This window comes from Lactuca serriola, chromosome 9, assembly GCF_051521515.1.
Source record: "Lactuca serriola cultivar US96UC23 chromosome 9, Lser_US96UC23_V15, whole genome shotgun sequence".
Classification (NCBI taxonomy): domain Eukaryota; kingdom Viridiplantae; phylum Streptophyta; class Magnoliopsida; order Asterales; family Asteraceae; genus Lactuca; species Lactuca serriola.
Window position 1 is genome coordinate 5765601 of NC_136416.1, and position 19598 is coordinate 5785198.

At 35.2% G+C, this 19598-nt stretch overlaps 1 long non-coding RNA gene across 1 annotated transcript; it reads right to left on the reverse strand.

Moving 5' to 3' along the window:
* Window positions 1–588: 588 nt before the first annotated feature.
* Window positions 589–5006, reverse strand: LOC145074242 (uncharacterized). The gene is made up of 4 exons (XR_013691767.1): window positions 4674–5006; window positions 4469–4559; window positions 2215–2306; window positions 589–1058 (listed from the first exon to the last, which is right to left on the reverse strand). It is a non-coding gene; the product is annotated as an uncharacterized LOC145074242 (long non-coding RNA).
* Window positions 5007–19598: the final 14592 nt, after the last annotated feature.

Sequence of the window (19598 nt, forward strand, 5' to 3'; positions counted from 1 at the left end):
ATTAAAACGTTAAGCAAATAAATTTTAAAAAATTAATTAATACTAACAACAACTATAAATAATATTAAATCATATATTATATTTAATTTTATTCATGATTAACTTGCGGGTAAAACTCAATCAAACGGTTGAGATTATGCAGTTATAATACACTACTAGAAACATGAGTTTTAGAGACGGAAGTATCCGTCGCTATTCCGTCGCTAAATGTTGTTTGCGATGGATCAGCGACGGATTCACTCCATAGGTAATTAATAGGTGGCTAATTTCTCAGAGAGGGTTTTAGCGATGGAGAGATTTTTCCTTGCGACAAATGTAGCGACAGAATATCCGTCGCTAAATGTCACTCAATACATTATCTCAGGGCATTAATTTTTTTGTTCCATCACTGATCCGTCGCAAACTTTAGACATGATATTTTTTTCGTAGCTAATCCCTCGCAAAATTGATGCATTAAAGTACTTTTTTTATTCTCACCAATCCGTCGCGAACTTGTAATATCATTTTTTTTATGATTCTAAAAGAAAAAAATATTACAATCATCAAATTTTTATACTAAAAAACATCGAATAACAATACAACCAAACATTACAATACCAAAACTATCAAAGTTTACCAAAGTATCATTCAAAAAACATCCAAAACCAAAACTATCCATATAACTTCAAACTCCCAAAGGTTTAACTTAAAAACTAAAATGTTTTTCACTGATGGAAGTTTGGATCACACTTTCAGTCAAACCTATAAACAATTATGACATGGCTTTAAACTAAATTCTGTTAAAACGTAGCATTTTATATTAAAATTCTACTTAATTAAAGCAATGGGAATGGCTTTGTTTTAAAAGTGCACGTTTAGTGTGCACTTTTAGGTTTCCTGTGGAAGGAACCTCTCTAGTTTCTACCGAGTGAATAAAAGATCAAAGTTTACTTGGCATCACATTTGGTTATTATATTATAATAATAATAAGTTCACAATATACCTTTGCATAGAGCTCAACATAAGGGCGGAATGCAGGAAGTTTCAAAAGTCCCTCTGATTCACCTTTCAGAAGCTCCCTGGTCCCATAGAATCAGGGCAATTAGGGAGATGTTAAAAAAAGTAATTATTTTATTACAGATACAGAAAGGAAATGAAGTTTTACAGAAAATATGAATTATCAAATTACAGAAATGAAGCATGCATACACACATACACGTAAGTTAAACAAGGTTAATTAACGAAATAATGGGAATTTACATTATTGTATATATGAGTGATTAATGACCCAAGTTTTTGCACAGGCTTGTTGAAGAGGATAATGTCGAGGAGCTCTCTGTGAATGACATGACACTGAAGCCGAAGAGAAGCCGAAAAGAAGGAAGAACAAGGCTAAGAGAGTTAAGGACAAGAAGGTTGATTGCAGCATTGGTTTGTTAAGAGAGTTAATGTTTTTTAGGAAGGAATGGAATCTATCTAAAGAGTTGGTATTGAAGGAATTGGAATTGGAATTGGAATTGGAATTGGAATTGAGAAGTTGTAAATATTATGTTCTATTTTCGATTTTTTTGGATTAAGAAGCAGGGGCAATGTTGTTGCAGAAAGAAGGTCCATGTGAATCTATTGAAAAATGTCACAAATCTCACAAATCAAGGAAGTAGATAAAGAGTTGGTATTGAAGGAATTGGAATTGGAATTGAAATTGAAACTTTTCTTGTGAAATTGTAGGGTTAAAAGGGTATTTTGGTATTTGTTCCAATTGTTTGGCAATTCAAGGAAAGGGGCTGAAACTTGAAGACATTAAAGTTGTTCTATCACATGCATCTAAGGATTTATGGAAAATTCATCATTTTACCATATAATTCCAAAACAAAATGAAACCACAGGGAGAAAAAAAATCGCAGAGGGGCTTATGTTACCAAAATAGAGCAAAGATCCATGCATTGATGTCCAGGGGTAAAATGGTCAGAAAAGAGAAAAGCAAACCAGGGGCAAACAAAATAACATCCAATGCATTTCAATTTTGATCAGAATGAAAAATATTTTTTTGTTCTTTTTTTTCTGTAACCAGATCCAGTTAACAAGCATGCAGGGAACTTAATTACAAAACAATCAACCAACTAAAATATTTTTGAACGGAGAACAGAGGATAAACTTAAGTGTCACGACTATTATAAATATTTTTGTCACAACTAAAACCAAATAAATATTTGATCAAATATAAAATAATCACACCTGTTTGAACAGAGAACAGAGGAGAGGCTCAACAGTTGCTTCTCTCTTGAACTATGGGTAAAGCACGACTGGAACTTCTTCACTCCCACCTCCTATTTAATAAATATAAAGAAATAAACATAATGTAAAGCACATAAAACATAAAAAAAAAAAAGCAAAACACTTTATACTAAACTACATTTTAGGCTTTCGAATATTCCTTAAATACCCCTGAATATAAAACTTCCCATTCCCATAAAACCTCTCTTCATGCGTGTAATAACAAATGAATAAAGTCAGAACCCAATCCTTATCACGTTTAAACCCCTTCTCAATCATTCTAACACAATCTCTCTATATATATGACCAAAATGCCCCTGGTTCCAACTCCAAAAAATCGAACAACGTGAGCCATATTTACAACCCAATAACTTTTATTCACCTCATGTTCAACATCCAAAGGATCAAAACAATACCAAATATGACTCCCAATCCGAACATCATTCTTCAAATGCCAATCACAGGTCCAAACCGCCATAATAAAAATTTGATTAAATTGCCTCACACCTTTCTTCTCAGAACAGTCAAAAAAGAACTCCCACCATTTCCGATAATAAAAAAACCCAGAAGAATATATGAAAAGGAAATCGAATACATGGAAGCAATTAATATGCACAGCAATCCAACTAGCAATCAGATCGCTCCAGCCCCAAAATTCATTGAGGAAAAAAGAAATTCCCAAAATGCCCTCACCACTTAAACCTCCATTAAAACAAAGATCCCAAGTACTATTCACCCTACACCGACCAGCAATCTTTTCCGACCAGAAACGAAACTCACCAAAAATTAGGATATACCCAATATGCCCCTGACCCAAAATTCTCCCATCCCAGTAATAAAAATCTCCAAATCGCAAGTATCCCTCCCTCCATATGATCGTGCGATAGCATGCCTGAGATAAAAAAATCCAATCCTCCTCATTATCCAAAAAAATCACAATCAGACCTTGTTCTTGAATTCGCATCCAGCAATCTCTATTCTTCAAAATATTATCCCACCAAGAATCCAAAAAGATCAAAGAAAAATAGATACTTTTGAAATTGCAACTCACGATACCTTCTTCTAAATTTCTTATTTTCTAAAATTGACAAAAATACCCTTTAAGCCAATTGCTCAAAACAACACATTTATTATAATCCATCCTTATTCTCATCAACCTGAAACCACGACAGCAAACCTGCCAGCACTTCCTTTTAACCAAAAAACAATTCAAATCAATCTCCATCAGAACCATTGACATTTTTGATTGGGATGTTCCAACTTTTACAAATCTCTATATTCAGCCCCAAATAACCAATTTTAAGACCAAATAACTTCAATCTAATATCTTCCATAACTCTATGAACAACAAATTCAATAGAATTAATTTCTTTTCCAAACAATCAACATAAGTCAAATGATTGCATGTGTTGGTCAACAAATCAGTAGGAGGTCAACGAGCTCCAAATGGATTCATAGATAGAAGTCTTCCCCATTTTCAAAGAATGTCAAAAACCCCTGATGTATGTTTTACATTTTTACCTCTCATACATTTAACTATCATCTTTCTTTCTTTTATATTTATCTTTTTTTTTCTTCAATTCAACCTCTTTACAAAGTCTCCACATAACACAATAAAGCCATGAGAACAATAGTGACAGCTTGCTATTAACAGCATGTTTGATCTTGTGACAGGGATCCTAGGTGTCCCACCTTAAAAAAAGTTCTCCATGGACATACTAGTAATAAGAATTTGTCTCCACCACTATTTCAAAATCCCATAGACCTTGATCACTTTAGGGCATTCTATATAATGTTTTTTTACTTGATCAGTAAACTTATTTTGACTTGCATTTAGGCATATTACACAGGTGAAAACAGCTGACACGGATTGGAGGATTTATCAGTTTACTATGATTGCCTATGAAACTGGTGTTGTTGGGCTTGTTGCAGAGCATGTGGATGCATGTACAGAGATGACAGGAGAGCTTCAAGGTGAAGCTTTGATGCACAAAACTTATGCTACCAGGTTTATATAGGACTAAAGCAACCAATCAAGCCCTATATCAAGTTCTAATTCTAAGTATCTATTCTAATATAGATGCAATCGATATAAGAGGAATGATGATTGAAAAAGGAAAAAAATGGAGAAATTAAACCCTAACGTAATATATTGTGCAATTGAACCAAACCTAACCTAATATATGACTAAAGCAAATAAAATCAACAGGTTTACCTGAATCGGAAGTTAAGGAAGAATAATTTTAGATTTCAAAAATGTGGAGGCTGTAGGAATCCGAAGCTGCAATGGTCCATGGTGTCGTCATCTGTTTGAACGGAGATGGTGAGATTAGGTTAAGCTGCAACTCGAGAGTCAAACTTACACAAACTTCGTGTTCAATTGGAGTGATAAAGCAGATTTGGGAGGGAAGGAGACTTACACAAACTTCGTGAAACTGGAATTGGATTTGTCAATCAGCGAGAGATCTTCAATTAAAAAAACATAACGTGTGTATGCTCCATCGGCATTCTCTCGCTAAATACATACCAGAAGACAAAAAGTCGCCGATTTTTTTTCCCTCGTTGAACCCTCGCCAAATGCCTTCGTTTTCCACCGATTACCGACGAATAAGGGCGCGTCGATAAAGACTTGTAAGATCCGTAACTTATCACTCGCTAAACCCTCTCTAATTTGCTATATGTTGAATAAATAAAATACTTTTTTAAACCATCGTAGATCTCTCGTAATTCCCTCTCTATAAACCAAAATTTTGCTACGGAATAAATCTCTCTCTAAATCCGTAGCTGAAACTCAAGTTTCTAGTAGTGATAGATGTATATATTATCATATAATTTAAAATAATCAATATACTATATCAATTTACTATACAAATTATTATATCAAATTTAACAATAATATTATTGTTATATTTAAAAAACAAAAAACATATATTTGTAAGAGTTCAACTATATATGCATTTCTGTGCAACGTGCGGACATTCGCCTAATTTAGAAATAAATCTCGAATCTCAAGTGTTGCTAGACACTTCAAAAGTTTATATTTTTTGTGTGAGTGTTTTTTCATAATGTTAATGAATTCAAATGTTATTATATATTTATTGCATCGCAACTCATGAAGATATAATATGTAACATCATTGATGGTACTATAAATGGTTAAAAATATAAGGATGAATGTCGGGATGTTCTTGGCCAAAAAAACGACAACACACATTCCTTTTACTATGCATTCATTTTACTAGAGGAGGCAAATTTAGTGCAACTGGACAACAAAAGGTGTTGGTTCGGTGACAAACTGACTTTTTTCTTACCTTCAACCTCTTATTTAAATGAAAGTCCAAGTTTTTTTTATTACATTTAGTCTTTTATTTAAATATTATATATGTATTCACGTAACATATTCCTAAAGTTATTTTTTCGTTTAACAGATGCAAAATTCCTTCATAACTAGTCTGACCGGCTGAATCCATGTATTCAGTTTTGTGTACTTTCACATTTAAAGTAGGATGCTATGTAACGTATTTATGAAAATAATAATTTTCTAACTTAAATAAAAATTAAACTGCTATTTTATGAAGATAATCTTTTACTAAAAAATTTGATTACTCTCCGTTGATTATAGTCATGGATGCTTGATGTTAGACATCACTGTAAATAGAAAGGGAATTCCATAGGATATGCAAGATCAAAATAAGAAGTCCCTTGAAAATAACTAGTGAGTAATGACATTGTATTGATAATATCAAGGTGTAAAAAACTTGTAACATAATTACAACTTTCAGTTTATATATTGTTATTATCGGTAAAACAAAAATTGTTATTATGAGTAAATAATGTAAGTATGTTGTTAGCATGGATAAAAAGTAGTATTTTTGTTTTTTTTTTTAGTTTTTAGTTTTGTCTAAGTTAAGACATTTTTTTCGGCTGACCCTTTAAATGAATACGGATAGAATAATTACCATTACTTAGGAACAAAACATCCAATGATATATAAAAATAATTGTGCAAATTTACGATTAAGCTATAATTTCGTATATACTCTTATTAAACATCAAAATATCATATTTACTTTTCATAAAATTTTAAAATATAGTATATGCCGTTTTTAAACATCAAAATATTATATATATATATATATATATATATATATATATATATATATATATATATATATATATATATAGAGAGAGAGAGAGAGAGAGAGAGAGAATTAGGTTCAAGTATTCTAACTAATTATTGTGCGGATATTGTATGCTTTGAGAATTACTAAGAGAATAAGTTGTTTAGCAATGCGAATACGTTCAACCTTACAAAAATATCGTCATTTTCATGCATTCTTGCTAATTATTATTTATTTTTGTTCTCACACATCGTTTTTCACTCATTTTCATTCTGACAGAACACAACCAAATAAACATTCTGACAGAAATAAGAATAATAATAATAAGTGTATAATAACCTTATTGACGATTTAATTAGTGAGAATGTGTGTTAATGACAATAGTTATGTAAGATTGAACGTATTCGCATTGCTAAACAACTTATTCTCTTAGTAATTCTCATAATATACAATATCCGCACAATAATTAGTTAGAATAGAATAACTTAAGCCTATATAGAACTAGGTTCAAGTATATATATATATATATATATATATATATATATATATATATATATATATATATATTCTATATCTAAATATTATATACACCCTTCTTAAACATTAAAATATCAATGATAATATCTATAATATTCTATATCTAAAACATGACAATATACAACAACAACAAAAACTAAGCATCAATGCATAAAATACATGTAGAGGGTTGAAGATGAAACATTTTGTTTGTTACGAGATCTACATTCCAAGAATTTAGAAGTATACGCTCCATTGTTATGGACGTGGGGATAATATGGTTAAAATTTATTGTTATTATAATAATTCTAAGATATAAAAATGGTTATAAACTATTAAAAACATTGTAAAAATAAAATTTTGAGAAAATATGTTATTTTGAAAGTTTATAAAAGATAAATATGATATTAAGAAATTAAGTTGGGCAAATATGATATTTTGATGTTTAAGAATGACATGTCACACCCCCAAACTGGAACCACGGAAACGTTCGGGGGCGGAGGACGTCATGTACAGTATCACAACAATTGCATAATAGTAATCAAAGCAAACATTGATAAAATATTGTATTTACATCTGTCCTTAACATAGCTTGTATGACATCAAAAGTGTATAACAATAGTATAAAAGACGAGACTATATAAGCTCTGTCTTCTCAAAATCTTACGGGTGTACCTGTCTACTGGTCCCATGAGAATACAAGTGATTTTTAAAGTGTATCAACATTTGAGTTAGTGAGTTTATAAGTATGTTTTAGTGATAGAAAACTTGTCTTAGTACTTTGAAAATGCTAGTATGTTTCTCCACAAAATCCAATATTTTCTAGAGTGAATGTAATGTAGTCTTGTAAATAGATAAACTATTTCATGTATGTTCCTTATAATTGTATGTTGTATTAGTGTACCATGTACTAGAAAATAGTTTAATGTATCAGTATTTGTATGAAAACCTTTGTATGTATGTTTGGATACCACCAACTATAGTATAGAGTATTGTATCATAGTAGTGTTTGTAAGAAAACCGTTTGAAGAAATGCAATCGCGTAAACAAATGTTTTAGTTTATAGTGTTGTGAGTTTCGTATAACCGTGCTTGATATGACTAGTGACCTTTACGACGTTTTTCAGGCGTCAGAAACGTTATGACATTTGTCACCCCAGGCCTATCGGCCTAACCGTAGCTAACGGTTTAGGTGCGGGATTGTGAGTCCGATATAGATCTATACACAAATTCACGCTCTCCTTCCAGGAGACTCTGGTTATATTGTAAAGGATTTAGACCTGTACCCTAGAAGGTACAATGAAATAGTGCCTCACAACCTTGTATTAACTAGTTAACGTGTAGTGCTGTAGTGTTCTCTTGTACTTGAATATGTATGTATAACCTTGTAGTAACGTACTCTAAGTGTAAAATAATTATACTTAAATAATTATTTAGTAATGTTTCCTTGTATCATGGAAAATAGTGTAGTGTTCGATAAACTATATCTACCATAGTTTGTATGTTAGTTCTTGAACTAGTAAAATGGTGTGATGTATCCCAAACTATACCTATTATAGTTTGTATGTATGTTCTTGTTTCGTGTATTGAACTCGGTAAAAGTAAAGTAGTGTTCTCAATTATACCAATTATATTTTAATTGTATGTTCTGTACTATACTGAAAACTTTTGCAATTTAATTGTATGAAGGGAAAACACCTGTATGCTCGACGGGTTACAAAAGGGTCAAAATATATAAATATTTTTCTAAAATGTAGTGAATTCTCTGTATGAATCAATTGCATGGATTTTGAAACTTGTTTGAATCCATTTGTATAAAAGCACATAAATAATTGTGTTTTACTTGTATTCCCACCCCCCCCCCCCCCCTTTAAAACATTGGAAAGAGTAAAAATGTAAGGGTATGAACTCACCTCTAGTATGTGTTTGTGTAAGGATATCGGTGTTGTAGAAATGATAATCGGGTTGTTGTACGCGGAATTAACGGTATCCTAATAATAGTTAAATACATAATTGTATTTAAATTAGCGAAACCATTAATTAAAGTGTTAGAAAACACTTGTTTTGTGTTAGGAATAATTACCGAGAATTGTATAAGTGTTGAAGAGAGTTTTCGGATCCAAGGGGGTTCTTGACTGAAAACGGGTTCTTGGTCGAACACAGGTTCTCGGTCTTGGGGGTTTTCGGTCACTTGAATATTTGAAGGATGTTCTTGGTGTTCTTGGTGAAAATATGAAGATTTTAAGGTTTTCACTTGAATGTATGAATGTTCTTGGATGGTCCTTGGGAGCAAAATGAGAGTGATTTCGAGTGTAAAAGGTGAGAAATGATTAAGTTTTCGAAGGAAAAACTTATATACGGTTGGTTTTTTGGCCGGAAAAGAGATTTTGGCTGAAATCAGTTTTCAGTCCGAAGGTCATCCTTGATTTCTAAGTTTTTCTCCATTCCTCTTAAGGCTTCATCTGCTACATTATCCGGCTTCAAGGCTTCTAACTAAGCCTCCTTGATTTGAGTGGACGGATGCGAATGGATGGTCATGGTTAGTACCATCACTCTACGACATGAGTACTCCTTTTGACTAAGGGCATCTGCTACTACATTGGCTTTACCCGGATGATAGCGAATTTCTCATTCGTAATCATTGAGTAGTTCTACCCATCATCTTTGTCTCATGTTAATATCTTTCTTATCTAAGATGTGTTGAAGGCTTTTGCGGTCGATGAAGATAGTTCACTTGGTACCGTGGAGGTAATGTCTCCATATCTTCAGATCAAACACTACTACTCCTAACTCAAGATCATGAGTGGTGTAGTTGACCTCGTGTGTCTTTAGCTGTCCCGAGGCATAAGCAATAACCTTTCCTCGCTGCATAAGCACACAGCCTAGCCCCTGATTTGAGGCATCGCAATATACAACAAAATCTTTTGTCCCTTCTTGAAGAGACAAGATAGGTGCGCTACATAGGGCTCGCTTCAGTGTTTGGAATGAAATGTATTGTTTTTCTCCCCAACTAAAATTTGCACCCTTTTAAGTCAGGGCAGTAAGCGGTTTAGCGATTCTAGAGAAGTTTTGTATGAACCTACGGTAGTAGCCAGCAAGTCCTAGAAATTGAAGAATTTCTGAAGGCGTTCTGGGAACTGACCAGTTCTCTATCGCTTTTATTTTAGAAGGGTCCACATGTTGGATTAGTGTCTAAGTCCATAACTATAATTGGTATGTACTTGACCCGAGAGTAGCATGGTCCATTTGGGTTGCATATAACCACGACAATTTGATAGGATGGACTTTTGAGAAGAGGATATTCATGATTTATTAATATATTATAAGTTCTAATATATTAATATGAAATCATATTATTTAATTAGTATTGATCAAGAATTAGTTTGGAATTAATTATGTGATCAAAAGAGACTAATTAAATATATGGGGATCGATTATGTAAATCATTCATTCATATAAATGTGGGCTTATAATCCATAGTTCTTTATGTTGGGCTAAAGCCATGTGGTGACCCATGGATGATCCATGGAGGTTTAAACCCATGGAGCATGAGGAATATGGAAGTTCATGCACATTAGGGTTTTAATGGTGTAACCCTAATTAAGCCACACTATATAAGAACCCCTCTAGCTCATGAAATCGGCACTTAAGTGGAATACTAGAGGGCTAGCTGATTTGTGTGTGAAAGGAATCTCTTCTCAAGTTATCCTTTGTTCTAGGTGTGTTGCGATTCCATTTGAGGCATTGATACTATTGGTGCTAAGCTCTTAAAGGTTCAAGGCTTTCAACTACAACAAAAGGTATATCATCTAACTAGAATTTTGTAGTATAGATACTCCATTGTATTCTAGTTAGGATGATGCTTTAGAAAATGAAAGTTTGCATGTATATTAGAGAAAACATAGATCCAAAGCATCTAGGGTTGCATGTACACCATAGGAGTGTTAGAATGCTCAAAACCCTTCAGTGGTATCAGAGCCTAGGGTTGTTTTCCTATATACTTGATGCTACTTGCTTTAAAATGCTTTAAAAATCAATTTTTTGCTGTCTGGACAGTGGACTCGCTGGGGGACTCACTGAGTCACCTCACAAATGTAACCAACTGGCCGAGTCAGTTCATGTACTCAACGAGTTGGTGCTCCAGAATGTAGATTTTCGAGGTTTTAGGCTAGAATTGGACTAGGATCATTACCCTAAACTGTTTTTGAACTTATAAAACTGTTTTTGATGTGGTAATGATCATGCTTATCCAATTTATAAGATAATTGTCAAAGTTTCATGTTTTGTATTAGTTTATATGGTTAGGCTAATTACATGAAATTTGTTTGATATGAATTGTCTTGTTCTTATGAGTTTAATTTAGATCATAGAAAAAATTGTTTGATTTTTGTAAGTTATAATAGTTGATCTAAATGTTTTGATGAACTCCATAACTTATCCTCAAGTTATGGAAAATGAAAAGTTTCTTTTCTTTTAAAGAGATCATTAAACTTATAGGTTATGAACTTGAAGAGTCTTTTTCCATGAATGTTTTTATGAACTCCATAACTTGTCCTCAAGTTATTGATTTTCAAGAGTCTTTTCATTAAAACCTATATTAAACTCATAAGTTATGGATTCCAAAACTTTTTGAATAGTTCAAAACTTGCCCTCAAGTTTTGGAAGTTGTAAATATAAAAGTCTAACTTTTGAAACATTTAATTACAAACCCTGGAATTTTAAAGTTTAAAATTCTACCCTTATACTATTATAATATTATAGGTTTAATATTTATATATATGTATAAGAACAAAGTCAGTCTTACCGTTAGTAGGCCTCATTCAAGAAGCCGGTCTATAAGGGGGTATAAGGTTACTGCCTATAAAATGGCAGTTTAATGGGTGTCCACTCTCACCCACCGCTTCCTTGACTGGTAGAGGGTCCTTAGCCGTACGGGTAGGATAGGACTATAATTCTCCCTTCATTAAAAGTATAATGATAAATATAAAGTAACTAAACACTTATAAATTCCCAGTATTAGTTACTTAGGAAAATGTGAATATGGTGCTAACCCATGAAATTGCACTTTACACCTTGTTAAGCCGTTAGTGGAGCGTGTGTGGTTAACCGGCACACTAATCTGGACTGACAGTGCGTGGCAAAGGGTAGTTTGATGTTAATCATAGATCAATGGAGCGTGTGTGGTTAACTGACACATTGATTAGGTGGTTGTAAAATTGGGTGTACCAAGCTAATTTGCATGGTTATTCACACCTTGTTTGTGATCCTTGGCATCCCAGTCACAAACTTGAAGGGCACAATCGAGATTTGAACATGCCATTGACAAGTTCAATGAATCTCAAAGGATCTAGGAATTTCAATCCGTTTAAAACTTAATTATCAATTTCGTTTTTCATGATGGAAAATGGTAAATCGTCATTTACCTACCTTCAAATATTTTGCAATTGGATTACAGCATCGCTTTTCCAAATTTTAAATTATTGTGTTGGGTCCTAGCCTTAATATTTCATTTGGGTGTTATATTAAGGACTTACATCAACTAACTTGAATTTCTCCCATTGTAGATGTCTAGTTCAGAAAACTATGGCCTTCCCAAATCTTTTGGAACAAGCTTTCCTCTTGAAGATGATGTCCCGTGGTTAGATCGTGGAAGTCATACTTCACTTCCTCCACCTCCTCCAATAATTCTCACTAACCCACAAGTTCAAAGACTTGAAAAATTCAAGGTCACTCAAGCCCTGCTTGCAATGAAACATCAAGATGGAAGGTCTGTGTGTACTCACGTCTTGGAGATGAAGTCACATATTTACAGGCTGAGAGTATTAGGTGTCGTTGTCTCAAGGAAGTTGGCTATTGACTGGGTTCTTCAATCACTTCATGTGTCATATAGTGAGTTCATTAAGGACTACTATGTGACTGAACTATTAAAATCGTGTGATGTATCCCAAACTATATCTATTATAGTTTATATGTATGTTTTGGTTTCGTGTATTGAACTCGGTAAAAGTAAAGTAGTGTTCTCACATATACCAATTATATTTTAATTATACGTTCTACACTGTACTGAAAACTTTTACAATTTAATTGTGTGAAGGAAAAACACCTTTATGCTCGACATGTTACAAAAGGGTCAAAATATATAAATATTTTTATAAAATGTAGTGAATTATCTGTATGAATCAATTGCATGGATTTTGAAACATGTTTGAAACCATTTGTATAAAAGCACAAAAATCCTTGTGTTTTACTTTTATTCGCTGTAACGCCCGTGTTTCCAGGCTAGACATTATCCTTGATGTAATAGTCTAGGTTAACCTATGTAACCCAATTTGAAATAATAAAAATGTATTATTTGTGAATTATGTGAATTATGTGTTTATTTTCTTAATTATTATAATTTAATGAATTAAGAATAAAATGAATGTCAAAATTTAAGTGTAAAATAAACTCGATATCTTTGCATAAGGTTGTAGTGGCCGAAACGAGGTTTCCGAATATATATAGAACGCCCAAATCTGACTTCGTATGAGGAAGTTATGATTTTCTGAAGTTTCGACTTGGCAGTATGCATCCCGAATACTCGGTTTGAGATCAAGCGGTTTTTAGCCGAAACAATCTAAACGAGAATTGAAGATCTCGTTGTTAGTAGCGGAATGATGAAAAGTTAGGCGAGAACGGACGTCGGACAAAGAAGTTATGAATTTATAACAAAGTTTTCCTGTCTGGGCCTACTAAAAATAAATAATAAAAATAAAAGTCAAAATTAGCCGATGGAGTCTAATGAAAGTTGTAGAGTATGGTCTCACCTACGCGTGGATATAAAGAACGTCGAAAATGGAGCTCGTATGCGAAAGTTACGCAATTTAGAAGTTTGACGAGTCAAATTACGCCGAGCGTAATTTGAGTACGCCCAGGGTACTCAGAAGGGTGCAAGTTGCCTGACCAATACTCGAGTGCCACCAAATGACGCACAAAGTGACGTCAAAGTATGCCCAGCGTATTGAGTACGCCCAGCGTAATTAGAAATTACGCCCAGCGTAATCCCAGACCCAGCAGCCTATAAATAGAAACCGAGATCAACCATTTTCTCTTGTTCAAACTCTTTCTTCTCTCTAGTTTTTGCCTCCATTTGCGTGCCAATCATATCCCGAAGCCCCGGTATCATTCCCGAGCCCCGAAGCAAGATCCGAAGCCCCGAGGATCCCGAAGAGCATTATTCTCAAGCCGAAACTCTGCTCGCGAGGAGTCCGATTTTAGTGAAGATCTTCCAGATCTATCGAAGTATACTACTTCTGCAAGTCGTAGTGTTGTCTGATCATCTTCTGATCAAGTGAGTGTGTAGTTACTTTCTTCTAACACATTATTATGAAGTATTTTATACGAAATACGTGTTACGTGTATATTTTGTTGATTATATGTGTGAATGGATATTCACTTTCTTCTATCCCATAGATCTGATTTATTCTATATGAAATACGTGTTATGTGTGTGCCTCATCTGTTATGTGGAAAAATGTATTGATTAAGCATGCTATGCAGGTTTTAAACTATGTATAAAAATGTATATTTTTATCTACTAATATGTTGTGTAGAACATGGGTAGATATTTGGTGTGTAATAAACAGATGAGAGGCCTCGATGTTGTTTTGATTTAGTCATCTAGAGGAGTTTAGATGACGACCACGGACTTTTCTAGACAGTCTTGTGGAATATTAGCAGGCTCGCCACCTGTAGGTGTTAATGAACTTGGGTGTTCATTCGTTGTACTCCATCCCCCCATGGTTGCCTTATTTGACATATATTGTCGGGAAACCCCCGAAGCATGTGTTGTCGCCCGATGAAATATTCTTAGATTAAGTCCCTTGAGAAAAGTGTTTAGGGACATAAAGTAAGGATAACGGGAATGGGTAATTGGGTTTTTGTTGGTTGATGAAATTAATTTAATTATCTATTGTGGGTTGAAAACCCTATATGCTCACCAGGCTCCCAAGCCTGACCCACTCAGTTTATTTGTATTACGGGAAGTGGCGCAGGGGTATAAGATGGATGAATCATCAAGTTGTTTTGTTTACAAGTCTGTATATGTATATATTTGTTGAATGACTTGTAATGTTACCGTTTATGCTTTATGGTCTGTATCGGAACATGACATCCCGAGTTTTGATTATATAATGAAAATACATTTCTTTATGAAATGCTTTGGTAAATATTATTTTATCACGTTTTGTTTTTGGGAACAAATTCTGCATCTCTTTTAAAATCAAAAGGATTTACTCTGAAAATGTTTTAAAAGCATAAATGAAACCGGTCTTTTCTGGCCGAGATTTTGGGGATGTCACAGTTGGTATCAGAGCATTAGTTTAAGCGAACTAGGAATTTGTAGGATTTCTAGACTTAAACTTAAAATGTTAAGTGAAATTTTGAGATGTGTGTCTGTGATATTTTAGACACGAGCACTAGTTTATTTTAGGAAAATTGCCTAAAATGCTTTTATGTGCTAAATGTTATATGTTTGCCATATACGATATTATTTGTTCGGATCTATGGTCTGTTGCTTATCGAATCTAGAAACCTTATGTGTGTAGGATTCTAAGCGTACGTCTACGATATTAGAACTAGCATGTAAACGTTTCTGAGTGATAAGGATGATTTGAATATCTATCGTGAATGCGGATCTAGTTTCACCTTATTCGGTGTGTAGATCAAAAATGGTGAGAACAAGAAGTGGAGTTGGAAATGCTGATGAAAACAGGAATCAACCACCAGTGATTGAGCAAATACCTGTCGTAGCAGCAGCACCTGAGCCGATAACAATGGCTGGTGTACAATTGATGATTCAAACGATTTTGGATCGTCAAATGGAGGAGACTAGGCGGTTGCTTCAATAGAATCGTGAAGAACTGTCAATTCAAGTGGAAGAGCCCGAATTAAATGAAGGGCACTCGGAAGGTGGAAACTTCAGTAGGTCTGTTGGTCAAGCCAACCTATTGATAGTTAGGCAAAACAACCATGACGGAAGGAATGATGGAATGGGATGCAAGTGCAAGGACTTTCTAACTTGCAAACCATCGACCTTCACTGGAAAGGAGGATCCGATTGGACTTATGGATTGGATCTCAGAAATGGAGTTAGCCTTCATGACTTGTGGCTACAGAGGCAAGTTGCAGACTATCTATGCAGTGCGTCAGTTCCGAGGTGGAGCCGTTCGTTGGTGGAACACTCTGGGGAAGACTTTAAGCCCTAATGAGCCACTGCAATTGTCATGGGTAGAGTTCTTGGCGCAGTTCAAGCGCAAGTTCTGCTCGGCTCAAAATCTGTTGGAATTGGAGAATAAGTTTATGACATTGACAAAAGGTAGCATGTCAGTTGATGAATACACTAATAACTTTACAGACAAGATGGAGTTTGCTTTGCGCATCATTCCAGATGAGCTGACAAAGGTTGACTGGTACGCAAAGGGACTCTCATGGGAGTATGCAGTGCCAGTTCGTCAGGTGCCTACTCTAGAGGCAGCTATTTGGGCTACCAAGTCTGTTGAAGACATGATCAAGGGAAGGACCGCCGACAAGGTTGAAGTTGGCGAAAAGAGAAAATTTGAAGGAACTTCGGGTTCCAACAAGAAAATAAAATTTTCGAAGTTTGATTCGAAAAAGTTTGGAGGAAAAGGAGGCGAAGCAAAATGGTGTGAGAAGTGCAAGAAAAAGCATTTTGGAAAATGTAGTGAGGAAGTAACCTGCTACAACTGTGGAAAAATTAGACATTTTGCCAATGAGTGTCCGTCCAACAAAAGGATGTGTTTTGGTTGTAATGAATAGGGGAACATTTTGAAAGACTGTCCGAAGAAGAAGGAGGCAGCGAAGCCCAACATTCAACCAAAGCCGAAGGCGAGAGCCTTCCAGATGACACTTGAGGGTGCAAAAGATGAAGCTAATGTCGCTTCAGGTACCTTTCTTGTTAACGAACTGCCTGCTCAAATTTTGTTTGATTATGGAACCAACTACTCCTTTATTTCGCATGAGTTTGGTAGAAAACTAGTTTTGCCTGTTGATAGACTAGATAATGCTTTATTAGTCGAAGTTGCTAGTGGCAAGTTTGTACCTGTTAGACATCGTATGAAAAACATCTTAATCGGCCTGAATGGGAATAAGTTTCACGAGGAATTATTGCCTATCGAACTTAATGGTTTCGACATCGTTTTGGGAATGGATTGGCTTAGCGCCAACGATGCCGAGATTTTATGCAAGAAGAAAATAGTGAAGGTAAACCCTCTTGGGAAGGAATCATTAATGGTGTATGGAGATAAACGCAGAGTAAATTCTGGAATCATTTCCCTAATGAAAGCCAGAAAGTGTTTGACCAAGGGATGTACATCATATTTAGCATTCGTGATCGATGCTAAGAAGGAAAAGAAGGTGATGCAGAATATTCCCGTGGTGTGTGATTATCCGGAAGTATTTCCCGAAGATCTTCCTGGATTACCACCTGATAGACAAGGTGAATTCAGAATAGACTTGTTACCAAGAACCACGCCAATAGCAAAAGCACCGTACCGATTAGCACCAACGGAGATGAAGGAGCTGATGATGCAACTTCAGGAGTTGTTGGACAAAGGTTTCATTAGACCTAGTTCATCACCCTGGGGAGCTCCGGTGTTATTCGTAAAGAAGAAAGATGGAAGTATAAGAATGTGCATCGATTACAGGGAGCTAAACAAGGCAACAATAAAGAATAGATATCCGTTGCCAAGGATTGATGACCTGTTCGATCAACTTCAAGGCTCAAGTTATTTTTCAAAGATCGACCTAAGGTCAAGATATCATCAACTAAAAGTAAGAGAGCAAGATATCGAGAAGACTGCATTCAGAACCAGATATGGACACTTCGAGTTCTTGGTTATGTCGTTTGGACTAACCAATGCTCCAGCAGCGTTCATGGATTTGATGAATAGGGTTTGTAATCCGTTTCTAGATAAATATGTGATAGTGTTCATAGATGACATTATGATTTACTCAAAAAGCCAAGAGGAGCATGGCAGACACTTATGAGAAGTGTTGGAAGTCTTGAAGAAGGAGAAGTTGTATGCGAAGTTCTCCAAATGTGATTTTTGGATTCGAGAAGTCCAATTCTTAGGTCACGTGGTCAACCAAGAAGGAATAATGGTTGATCCAGCAAAGATTGAAGCTGTAATGAGGTGGGAACAGCCGAAAAGTCCCACAGAGATCCGAAGCTTTTTAGGATTAGCCGGATATTACCGAAGGTTTATCCAAGGATTTTCTTCAATCGCTAGTCCATTAACAGCTTTGACCCACAAATGAGCTACTTATGCTTGGAGTGATAAGCATAAAGAAGCATTCGAGAAGCTAAAGAAGAGGTTATGTGAGGCACCGATTCTATCTTTACCCGATGGAGTTGAAGACTTCGTTGTTTATAGCGATGCGTCTGGGGTAGTTTTCGCTCTAAAAATATGGAGGCATTACCTCTATGGCACGAAGTGCAAACTTTTCACTGATCATAAGAGTCTCCAATATCTCTTAAGTCAAAAAGAATTGAATATGAGGCAACGACGCTGGCTAGAATTACTTAAGGACTACGACTATGAGATACTTTACCACCCCGGTAAAGCTAATGTTGTTGCTGATGCTCTCAGTCGGAAAGTCAATCTTGAAGGAAAAAGGCCAAGAGCGTTGAGAATAGAAGTTGTCTCGAAAATTGTGGAAAGTATAAAGAAAGATCAAGAGGAAGCTTCTGAGAAGAATGACCGAAAGGAGGAACGTTTGGGAAAAACGTTGGTGTTTGATACAAACGGTCATGGACTAAAGGTGTTCTAAGGTCGGATTTGGGTACCTAAGTCCGGAGGGATAAGAGATCTTCTGATGGAAGAAGCTCACAAAACCATGTATTCAATTCATCCCAGCAGCACTAAAATATATAGGGACCTAAAACCCTACTACTAGTGGCCAACGATGAAGCTTGATGTTGCAAAGTATGTGGTCGAGTGTGTGACTTGTGCGAGAGTCAAGACACAACATCAGAAACCATATGGGAGTTTAGAACCTTTACCTGTGCCTATGGGTAAATGGGAAGACATTGCGATGGATTTTGTCACTAAACTATCCAGAACAAAAAGTGGTCACGACATGATTTGGGTGGTCGTTGATCGATTCACTAAGAGTGCGCATTTCATAGCAGCCAATGAGAAATGGTCTATGGAAAAGCTTGCAAATTCTTATGTGAAGGAAATTGTGAGGCTTCACGGTGTTCCGTTAACAATTGTATTGGATCGTGACAGTCGTTTCACCTCGAGGTTTTGGAAAAGTCTACAAGAGGAAATGGGTACCAAGTTGTGTTTAAGTACAGCTTACCATCCACAGACTGATGGTCAGAGTGAAAGAACAATACAAATACTTGAAGATATGTTGAGAGCATGTACCCTGGAATTCCTGGGCAACTGGGATGAACACTTACCTTTAGTAGAATTTTGCTACAATAATAGTTTCCACTCAAGCATAAAGATGACACCTTATCAAGCTTTGTACGGACAAAAGTGTCGTACGCCGTCGTGTTGGCTTGAGGCTGGGGAAAAGCGGTTTATGGTTCCCGAGATGGTCCATCAAACCGCTGAAAATTTGAAAATAATTAGAGAAAGAATGTTAGCAGCTCAGGATCGTCAAAAGAGCTATGCTGACAAGAAGTGAAGGCTGATGACTTTTGA